Source organism: Castor canadensis, chromosome 9 (assembly GCF_047511655.1).
Source record: "Castor canadensis chromosome 9, mCasCan1.hap1v2, whole genome shotgun sequence".
In the NCBI taxonomy this organism is placed as follows: domain Eukaryota; kingdom Metazoa; phylum Chordata; class Mammalia; order Rodentia; family Castoridae; genus Castor; species Castor canadensis.
Window position 1 is genome coordinate 40,379,410 of NC_133394.1, and position 10,316 is coordinate 40,389,725.

General features: G+C 36.5%; 1 pseudogene; it reads right to left on the reverse strand.

Moving 5' to 3' along the window:
• Positions 1–2,526: 2,526 nt before the first annotated feature.
• Positions 2,527–2,660, reverse strand: LOC141411102 (small nucleolar RNA U3; annotated as a pseudogene).
• Between the last annotated feature and the right edge of the window lie 7,656 nt (positions 2,661–10,316).

A 10,316-nucleotide genomic window follows, 5' to 3' on the forward strand; every position in this document is an offset into this window, starting at 1 on the left:
GCAAAAATATAAAAATAAAAAACTAGACAAAAGAACACCATTAAGAGTTTATTAAGGTCTTAAATGATGAATGATCATTCCAAAAAATTGGGAAAAAATGATGTTAGGGAAACTGCTAACTCTAACATGCAGCTCAATCCCTACTTGACACCTTAAACAAAAGTGGGTTTCACACTTAATGCAAAAGGTAAAACTAGAGACTAATTGACAAAACTGGTAAAAAGTACCTTTGTGGTCCAAGGTTAAGAAAGTTTGTTTGAATATTGGATACACTGAAAGAATCTTTTCAAATGCCACAATGTACCTTCCCCCAGTATGACAATAAAGAAAAAAAGAGAACTCAAGAAAGAAATTTTAAGGTGAAAACTGCACTTGTTCATCAAAATTAATTTTTTGGAATGTTAATTGGAAAAGTCAAATAGCTAACAAGTTTATCTAGAGAAATGACACAACTAGCAATGAAAACAATGCAAATTAATAAACACATTCAAAAGCACATATCAAAATAGGAATTACTGAGAATATGGGAAACCAAGAATTCCCTCTGTAACCTAACCATTCTGGAAAGAAGTTCTTGGTGAAATTAAGGATTGATATACATTTAGACTAACTGATGACACATATGAATAGGTATTTTATAGCTCTGCACAAGAAGAAAACTTGAGGGGGTTATTACAGTTGAGTGGAGGCCATCTGCACACCCACAGCAGAGTACTGTGAACAGAATGTGGAGGCAATTTCCTAAAATTCGTCAGTGAGGATCAGTCATCCAGATGCAGTTACTTAAACTCAGTGCCTTCACCTATGAAAAAGAAATAATCAGTTATTGAGAATAGAAATGCATTAAAATATGTAAAGACTTTAGTATCTAACAAAATCACAAATACTCAAAAAACATTTTATTGTTGCATACAAAATAGCAACATGATTTTACTAGGGTTACGTGAAAAAGTTAGAAGTGGAGTTAAAAGATTGAAATGAAATACCAACGGAAAAAGGCAATTCTCACTACTGTGAAGTCAAACTGATTCTGTAGCTTGAATCCAGAGAATTTCAGAAGTTGATTTTTCTCCCTTTCTTGGAATTTTAGCAACATCTCAATAAACCTTGACGACTTGAAATACCTTCTCTACCATTATTCACCACACTTGAAGGTGTTTGTAGTAATTCTAACTAGATTTGTGTGGTATGCACCTTTCTTTCCTTTGCAGAATCTTCTAGTTTGACATTTACGTTGTGAGAATCAGGATGCAAATCTCTCTAAAATCTAAGACAAAGGAAGAAAAGGTAAGAGGGTTTCACAGGGCAATGGACTGAGATTATCAGAGCCAGTTCATTAAAAGGTGATAGCGTGGGTAAATGTGGAGCCCTTGAAGAGTAAGATGTCAGGGAAATGGTTGTGGGAATGAAACATTAAACCTCCCACACTTGATTTGAAAACAAGTGATATCAGCAAACTTTACATCAGTGGATGGACATCTTCCTGAGTAGCTTAGATGAAATTCTCTCTAGTAAAGGGGAGACAACTTGAAAAACCCATATTTAGCTACATTATGAGAATAACATTTTAATTTTAGCATTTCCTATTACAGATTTCTGAGACTGTAAATATATATGGAGCTATATTGACTGACTGCCAGGGCAAAATGGCTTTCTAAAATTGCCAGAAACTTAAAGAGGGAGTGGCATAAATTATATTCAATATGATGCTTTCACTGTTGTTTTGGTGAGCCCCTTTGAACAACTTCTTTGACACTGCTTGTGTCTTGAAAGTTCAGGACAGTGGAGACAGCATCCAAATGCAAGTGGTTTAGATGGGTGTACATCATGTTTGTGGAAAGAGTATTTTATGTCAGTAATTTTCCAACTATCCACTAGCAAGAAGCCTCCAGAAGTTGGGACAGGAGAGAGTTCAAGGAAGAACAAACTAAGATCTTATAAGTCAGGCAAAGGACTCAACTAAGAAGGTGTCCAAGGAAGATTTAATTGTCCAGTTTCCTCATCACTAGAAAAAAAGATGCACTTGACATTGAAATTTGCTGTCTTGAATGACATTTTTTATTAGACAGTTAATCTGCATCCTAAATTCACAAGATAAATTAAAATTTGTTTTAAAAGTACTTATTTATATTATCACATGATTTTATACAAAGGGGTTTTATCGTGATATTTCTGTACTTGCATATAATTTCTTTTATCATATTAACCCTATTTCTCTTCCTCCCCCCCCCCCCGGTTTTCTTACAATTTAAATAGATTCCATTATTCTATTTTCATATAAATAATATAAAATTTCTAACATGAGCTGATGTATTTCTGTAGTAGACTGCTTGCCTAGCATTCACAAGGCCCTGGGTACAATTAGCAGCACTGCAAAAAAAAAAAAAAAAAAAATTCTACCTCATTATATTTGTATTTTCTAAGTGAACCCTAGTCTAAACATTTTTGTACTTTATTGCTCAACAGCATGTTCTATATTTCTAAAATCACTATAATCAAGATTAAATTTCATTCTTACTTACATACACCATGAATTTACCTTTGTTTTTTTGTTTAGGAGAAAGCACTGCACCTCCTCCTCATGGTTTCCGGTACTCTACAGGATCAGAGAAACTTCTCTAGTAACGAACTATAGAAACGATCCCTGAAAGTGTAGTCTTACCACCATGAATTTATCTGATCTTCATTTATGATTATGCTTCTTGGCACTTCTACCCCTCCTTTCTACTGCAGTTTCTCAGTGTAAAGAGCACTGTCAAGGTCACCATGCCCTACAGGGCAACTGAGTGTCAAAACTTTCTACTTCTTTCTACACTCAGGTTCAGTAAAGCCATGCAAGTCTCCAGCATCTAAAGAAAGCCTCTAGCATTCACTGGCTGATGGGTGTTTCCCAGGAATCCTACCCTGAATGGGCCCAGGTTAAAGTCATCTGAAAGCGAGAAACTTGAATAAGATCTAGAAACAAAAATAAAGCAGATCTGTCAGGCATTGTCAAGATCAAAGATGCCGACTAGGACCAGTTTATCCTCACCGTCTTCTGCTCTGTGTTCATACTTTCTCCACTTTGAGTCCTGTTGACCAACCGTGGTCTCTATTGTGAATCCACAGAGGCTGTATTCACAGAAAGCAGAGCTGCCCATGAATCTCACTGGAAGCTCTTACCACATGGACCCACTTACATGACTTTTATTCCAATTTCTGGACCTTCATTTCCCATCTTTCCACAATTGACTAAAATAAAATCATTATAATGTTTTCAATAAGACTCATTGAATCTCTGCTACCCCAATTGAACCCCAAAAAATAAAACAGAAATTTTCATGTTTTTAAAGATTGACCCAAGCTTTCATAACTCTTTTTTTCATTTTCTCTTCCATTTCTTCAGATTAGTCTTTGTAATAGCTCCTGCGCCACATTCCAATAATTAACTCCATAATACTAAAATAAACAGAAAATACACACTCCTTAAGTCTGTACCTCATGTAAGTATGATTAAAGTTTTTAAGTAGACAAAGGATTAAAGTCAAGTGTTTTTGTTTAATTGATCCATAGAATACTCTGACTGACTATGATGACTGAATTATTGAGGAAGAAAACAGTGACCCATATACACACGATCATTACTCTCATGAGGTTTAAAATCTAAGGACTGATTTCTTACAACAGATGGCTGTAAAATATAGTGTAAGCATGTTATTATAAGGGAGCTATAAAAGAAGAAAATTATCCCAGGCCAACAGAGGAGGGTCAGAAATATTTCCTAAGGGAAGTGGAACCTATCCTGACATTTGAAGGATTAATAGATATTAGAAAGATACAGAAAAAAAAGGAAGGAACATGTATTTTTTCAGGAAGAAGAAATAGAATATGCAATAGTCCAAGATGAGAGGGAAACTATGAGTTTCCTGGAAGAACAGAATGTGTTTAGTGTGCTAAGAACAGAATGAGTGACAATAATAAAATAGGAAACTGAAGAGATAAGAAGAGGCCTTTCAAGTTGTACCTAAATTTTAAGAGTAAATGGACTGATTCTAGAACATTGGTGAAAGAAATTATAAGATTGCATTTTGTTGCAAAACATCACTGTCTGCAATTAGAAAAATTAATTAGAAGAAAACAATGTATGATTGAGTGAATAAGGACAAAGCTAAGAGTCAGGGGACTTCAAGAATAAGTCTGTAGATAATGGTTCAAACTAACAGATATTCAGAATCTATAAGAGTTCCTGATTCATTGAATGTTCTGTAATTGCGAGCCAGGCAGACCTTTTCTCCTTCAAGCTGATTTATTTTAAGTATTTTGTCACAGCACTAAGAAGCTAGAGGAAAGCAGAGGTTAGTGAGAGAATCCTATGAGAGGGAGAGAAGACAAGTTATTTCTCATCCTGTTACCTTCTTCTTCTAGGTCAGTAGCAACTCCATTATTCTGAGGCATTTGTGCCAATTTTAACTCTTCATTCTCTCACATGCTACCTTTGGTACTTCAAAGAACACTGTGTATGGAATTATCACAATGAAATTCTCTCATATTATTAATGTATGCTAATTCAAAAATAAAAATTTAAATATAGCAGTTTTAGAAAAGCTAATGATTTTTGTAGGTTGATTTTGTATCCTGTCACTTTACTGTAGCTGTTTATGGTGTCTAAGAGTTTTTGGGTGGAGTTTTTTGGGTCTTTAAGGTATAGGATCATAAAGTCTGCAAATAAGGATATTTTGACAGTTTATTTACCTATTTGTATTCCTTTTATTTCTTGCCTAATTGCTCTGGCTAGAAATAGGAGTGGTGATAGTGGGGACCCTTGTCTCGTTCCTGATTTTAGGGGAAATGGTTTCAGTTTTTCAACATTAAGTATGACGTTGGCTGTAGGCTTGTCATATATAGCCTTTACAATGTTGAGGTACATTCCTTCTATTCCTAGTTTTCTTAGATCTTTTATCATGAAGTGGTGTTGGATCTTGTCAAAGGCTTTTTCTGCATCTATTGAGATGATCAAGTGGTTTTTATCTTTGCTTCTATTGATGTACTGTATTGCATTTATAGATTTGTGTATGTTGAACCACTCCTGCATCCCTGGGATGAAGCCAACTTGGTCGTGGTGAATGATCTTTCTGATGTGTTGTTGGATTTGGTTTGCTATTATTTTATTGAGGATTTTTGCATCAATGTTCATTAGAGAAATTGGCCTCCTTTTTGGAGGTGTTTTTATCTGGTTTTGGGATGAGAGTAATATTGGCTTCATAAAATGAGTTAGGCAGTGTTCCTTCCCATTCTATTTCATGGAACAGTTTAAGGAGGGTTGGTATTAGTTCTTCTTTAAAGGTCTGATAGAATTCAGCAGTGAATCCGTCAGGTCCTGGACTTATCTTTTTTGGGAGGCTCTTGATGGCAGCTTCAATTTCTTTTTGTGTTATAGATCTATTCAGGTGATTAATATCCTCCTGGTTCAGTTTTGGGTGGCTGTAAGTTTCTAGAAATCTGTCCATTTCTTCGAGATTTTCAAATTTATTAGAGTATAGGTTCTCAAAGTAGTTTCTGATAATTTCCTGGATTTCCGTGGTGTTTGTTATAATCTCTCCTTTTGAATTTCTGATTTTACTGATTTGGGATTTTTCTCTCCTCATTTTAGTCAGGTTTGCCAGGGGTCTGTCAATCTTATTTATTTTTTTCAAAGAACCAGCTTTTTGTTTCATTGATTCTTTGTATGGTTTTTGTTGTTGTTGTTTTTTTGTTTCTATTTCATTTATTTCAGCCCTTATCTTAATTATTTCTTCCCTTCTGCTTGTTTTGGGATTTGTTTGTTCTTGTTTTTCTAGGAGTTTCAGCTGTAGTGTTAGGTCATTGATTTGAGATCTTTCTGTCCTTTTGGTATATGCACCCGTGGCTATAAACTTTCCTCTTAGGACTGCCTTTGCTGTGTCCCATAGGTTCCAGTAGGTCATGTTTTCATTTTCATTAACTTCCAGGAATCTTTTAATTTCCTCTTTTATTTCATCAGTGACCCATTCATCATTGAGTAATGTGTTGTTCAGCTTCCCAATTGTTTGCATGTTTTTTGCTGTTGTTTTTATTGTTGATTTCTAGTTTTAATGCATTGTGATCAGATAGACTGCATGGGATTATTTCCATTTCCTTATATTTACTGAAGCTTGCTTTGTGCTCTAAGATATGATCAATTTTGGAAAAGGTTCCATTGGTTGCTGAGAAGAATGTATATTCTGCAGAAGTTGGATGAAATATTCTGTAGACATCAGCTAGGTCCACTTGATCTATGGTGTGATTTAGTTCTAGGATTTCTTTATTGATTTTTTGTTTGGATGGCCTATCTATTGGTGATAGGAGGATATTAAGGTCTCCCACTACCACTGTGTTGGAGTTTATATATGCTTTTAGGTCCATCAGAGTATGATTAATGAAATTGGGTGCTGAGAAGGAATACATGGAAACAATAGCCTGAAAAAAAAATCAAATACCTAGGAGTAAATTTAACAAAGGATGTGAATGACCTTTATGAGTAGAATTATAAACTCCTGAAGAAAGAGATTGAAGAAGACTGTAGAAGATGGAAAGATCTCCCATGCTCATGGATTGGTAGAACCAACATAGTAAAAATGGCTATACTACCTAAAGCAATCTACATGTTCAATGCAATTCCCATCAAAATCCCAATGACTTTCATTACAGAAATTGAAAAATCTACTCTAAAGTTCACTTGAAAACACAAGAGACCACGAATAGCCAAGGTAATACTCAGCAAAAAGAGCAGTACTGGACGTATCACAATACCTGACTTCAAACTATATTACAAAGCAATAGCAACAAAAGCAGCATGGTACTGGCACAAAAACAGACATGAAGACCAGTGGAACAGAATAGAGGACCCAGATATAAATCCACACTACTATACACAACTCATTTTTGACAAAGGTGCCAAAAATATATGATGGAGAAAAGACAACCTCTTCAATAAATATTGCTGGGAAAAGTGGTTACCTGTCTGCAAGAAATTGAAACTAGATCCATGTCTGTCACCCTGTACTAGTATCAACTCAAAATGGATGAAGGACTTAAATATCAGACTTGAAACTCTGAAGTTACTAGAGGAAGGAAATGGAAACACTCTGGAACAAATAGGTGTAGGCAAAGACTTCCTCAATAGAACCCCAGCAGCTCAGCAACTAAGAGAAAAGATGAATAAATGGGATTTCATAAAATTAAAAAGCTTCTGCGCAACAAAAGAAATGGTCTCTAAACTGAAATTACCACCCACAGAGTAGGAGAAAATATTTGCCAGCTATATATTAGACAAGGGACTGATAACCAGAATATATAGGGAACTTAAGAAACTAAGCTCTCCTAAAATCAATGAACCAATTAAGAAATGGGCAACTGAACTAAATAGAACTTTTTCAAAAGAAGAAATTCAAATGGCCAAAAAACACATGAAAAAATGCTCACCATCTCCAGCCATAAAGGAAATGCAAATCAAAACCACACTAAGATTCCACCTCACCCCCATTAGCATAGCCATCATCCAAAACACCACCAACAACAATGTTGGTGAGGACGTGGGAAAAAAGGAACCCTAATCCACTGCTGGTAGGAATGCAAGCTAGTGAAATCACTTCTGGAAAAAAATTTGGAGACTTCTTAAAAATCTAAACATAGACCTGCCATATGATCCAGCAATCCCACTCCTGGGGATATACCCAAAGGAATGCAACACAGGTTACTCCAGAGGCACCTGCATACCCATGTTTATTGCAGCACTATTCACAATAGCCAAGCTATGGAAGCAGCCAAAATGCCCCACTACTGATGAATGGATCAAGAAAATGTGGTACTTGAACACAATGGAATTTTACTCAGCTATGAAGAGAAATGAAATCTAATCATTTGCAGGTAAATGGATGGAACTGGAGAGCATCATTGTGAGCGAGGTCAGCCAGGCTCAGAAGACCAAAAATTGTATGTTCTCCCTCATATGCGGACTTTAGATCTAGGGCAAATGCAGCAATGTGGTTGGATTTGGATCACAAGAAAAGGGGAGAGCACATATGGGAGATATAGGAATAGGTAGAAAACCCAAAACATGAAAGCATTTTATATCCTTCCTCCAGAGGAACTAATACAGAAACCTTAAAATGACAGGTTATCATGAGCAGGGAATCAGGAACCAATGTAAAGATCAGTTAGAGTTGAATCAACATGGGTTGTAACACATTTGTACATGGAAGCAATGCTAGAAATCTCTCTGTATAGCTATCCTTAACTCAACTAGCAAAAATGCTTTGTCTTCCTTATTATGCTTATGTCTTTTCTTCAACAAAATCAGTGATAAGGGCAGAATGGGACCTGCCTGAAACTGAGGAGGGAGGAGGAGAGAGGGGGGTAAGGGGACAGGGTGGAGAAATGACCCAAACAATGTATACACATGTGAATAAATGAACAAAAAAATAAATAAAATATAACAATTTTAATCACTCATTTAAAAAATACCTTACTGTTGTTCACTGAATTCCCTGCATATCCTCTGCAATATAACTGAACTATTTTTCCAATGAACTGATAGAATTCTTGCCAACTTTTGAATTCTTGTGGCCTGATTTGGCCACCAGAATATGGAAGTGGTGACTGTATCAGTTCCATGGTTGGTTCACAAAGACTTTGTGTATTTCTGCTGCCTCTTGAAACTCTGCCACCACCATGTGAACAAGCTCAGGCCACGCAATTGGAGGATAAGGAAACATAGAGGGGAGATCTTAGTGGTCTCCAAAGATGACCATTTAAGTCCAGTGCGGACTATTCAAATCCAGTGTACAATCAGCCAATCTCCTAAAATTGGGAGGAAGAGGCTCAACAGAGCTACCTTGTAGCTAACCACACATGCATGAGCAGGCTCAACTAAGACCAAGAAAACAAGCCATTCAGATAACATGAGGATGCAATAATTAATGTTTATAGTTTTAATTCCCTGAGTTTTGAGGTGATAGATATATCTACTAATTTGTCTTCCTGATTCCAGCATTTCCCCCCTTATTCTAGCCACAAGAATAATCTCATCAAAATATAAGTTAGATCATGATGCTCTTCTCAAACCACAGCAATGGTTTCACTTTCATTCAAAATAAAAACCAAGGTCTTTTCAAAGATCCACAAAGTCCCACATTTGTCCATTGGCTAGATCACTATTTCCATCACTCACTCCCTCAATCATTTCCTGCAGTGACCCTAACTCCTTGAAATTCTCACACTCTCTAGACTTACCCTACTCTAGGGCATCTGTATTCATGGTTTCCTCTGATTATAATGCTTGTTCTTCAGCGGTTCACATGGCTCACTCCTTCAGCACCTAACAATCTTGACTCAGATGTTACATTCTCAGTGAGGTGTGTACTTTCTATTTAAAATAGCAACAACAACCTACCCTATCCCCTTCACACCCTGTCTCATTTCTTTTATTATTATTATTATTATTATTATTTTATTACTCATATGTGCATACAAGGCTTGGGTCATTTCTCCCCCCTGCCCCCACCCCCTCCCTTACCACCCACTCCGCCCCCTCCCTCTCTCCCCTACCCCCTCAATACCCAGCAGAAACTATTTTGCCCTTATTTCTAATTTTGTTGTAGAGAGAGTACAAGCAATAATAGGAAGGAACAAGGGTTTTTGCTGGTTGACATAAGGATAGCTATACAGGGAGTTGACTCACATTAATTTCCTGTGTGTGTGTATGTTACCTTCTAGGTTAATTCTTTCTCTAGCTCCTGGTCCCCTTTTCCTATTGGCCTCAGTTGCTTTTAAGGTTTCTGCTTTAGTTTCTCTGCGTTAAGGGCAACAAATGCTAGCTAATTTTTTAGATGTCTTACCTATCCTCACCCCTCCCTTGTGTGCTCTTGCTTTTATCATGTGCTCAAAATCCAATCCCATTGTTGTGTTTGCCCTTGATCTAACATCCACATATGAGGGAGAACATACAATTTTTGGTCTTTTGGGCCAGGCTAACCTCACTCAGAATGATGTTCTCCAATTCCATCCATTTACCAGTGAATGATAACATTTCATTCTTCTTCATGGCTGCATAAAATTCCATTGTGTATAGATATCACGTTTTCTAAATCCATTTGTCATTGGTGGGGCATCTTGGATGTTTCCATAACTTGGCTATTGTGAATAGTACTGCAATAAACATGGGTGTGCAGGTGCCTCTGGAGTAACCTGTGTCACAGTCTTTTGGGTATATCCCCATGAGTGGTATTGCTGGATCAAATGGTAGATCAATGTTTAGCTTTTTAAGTAGTCTCCAAATTTTT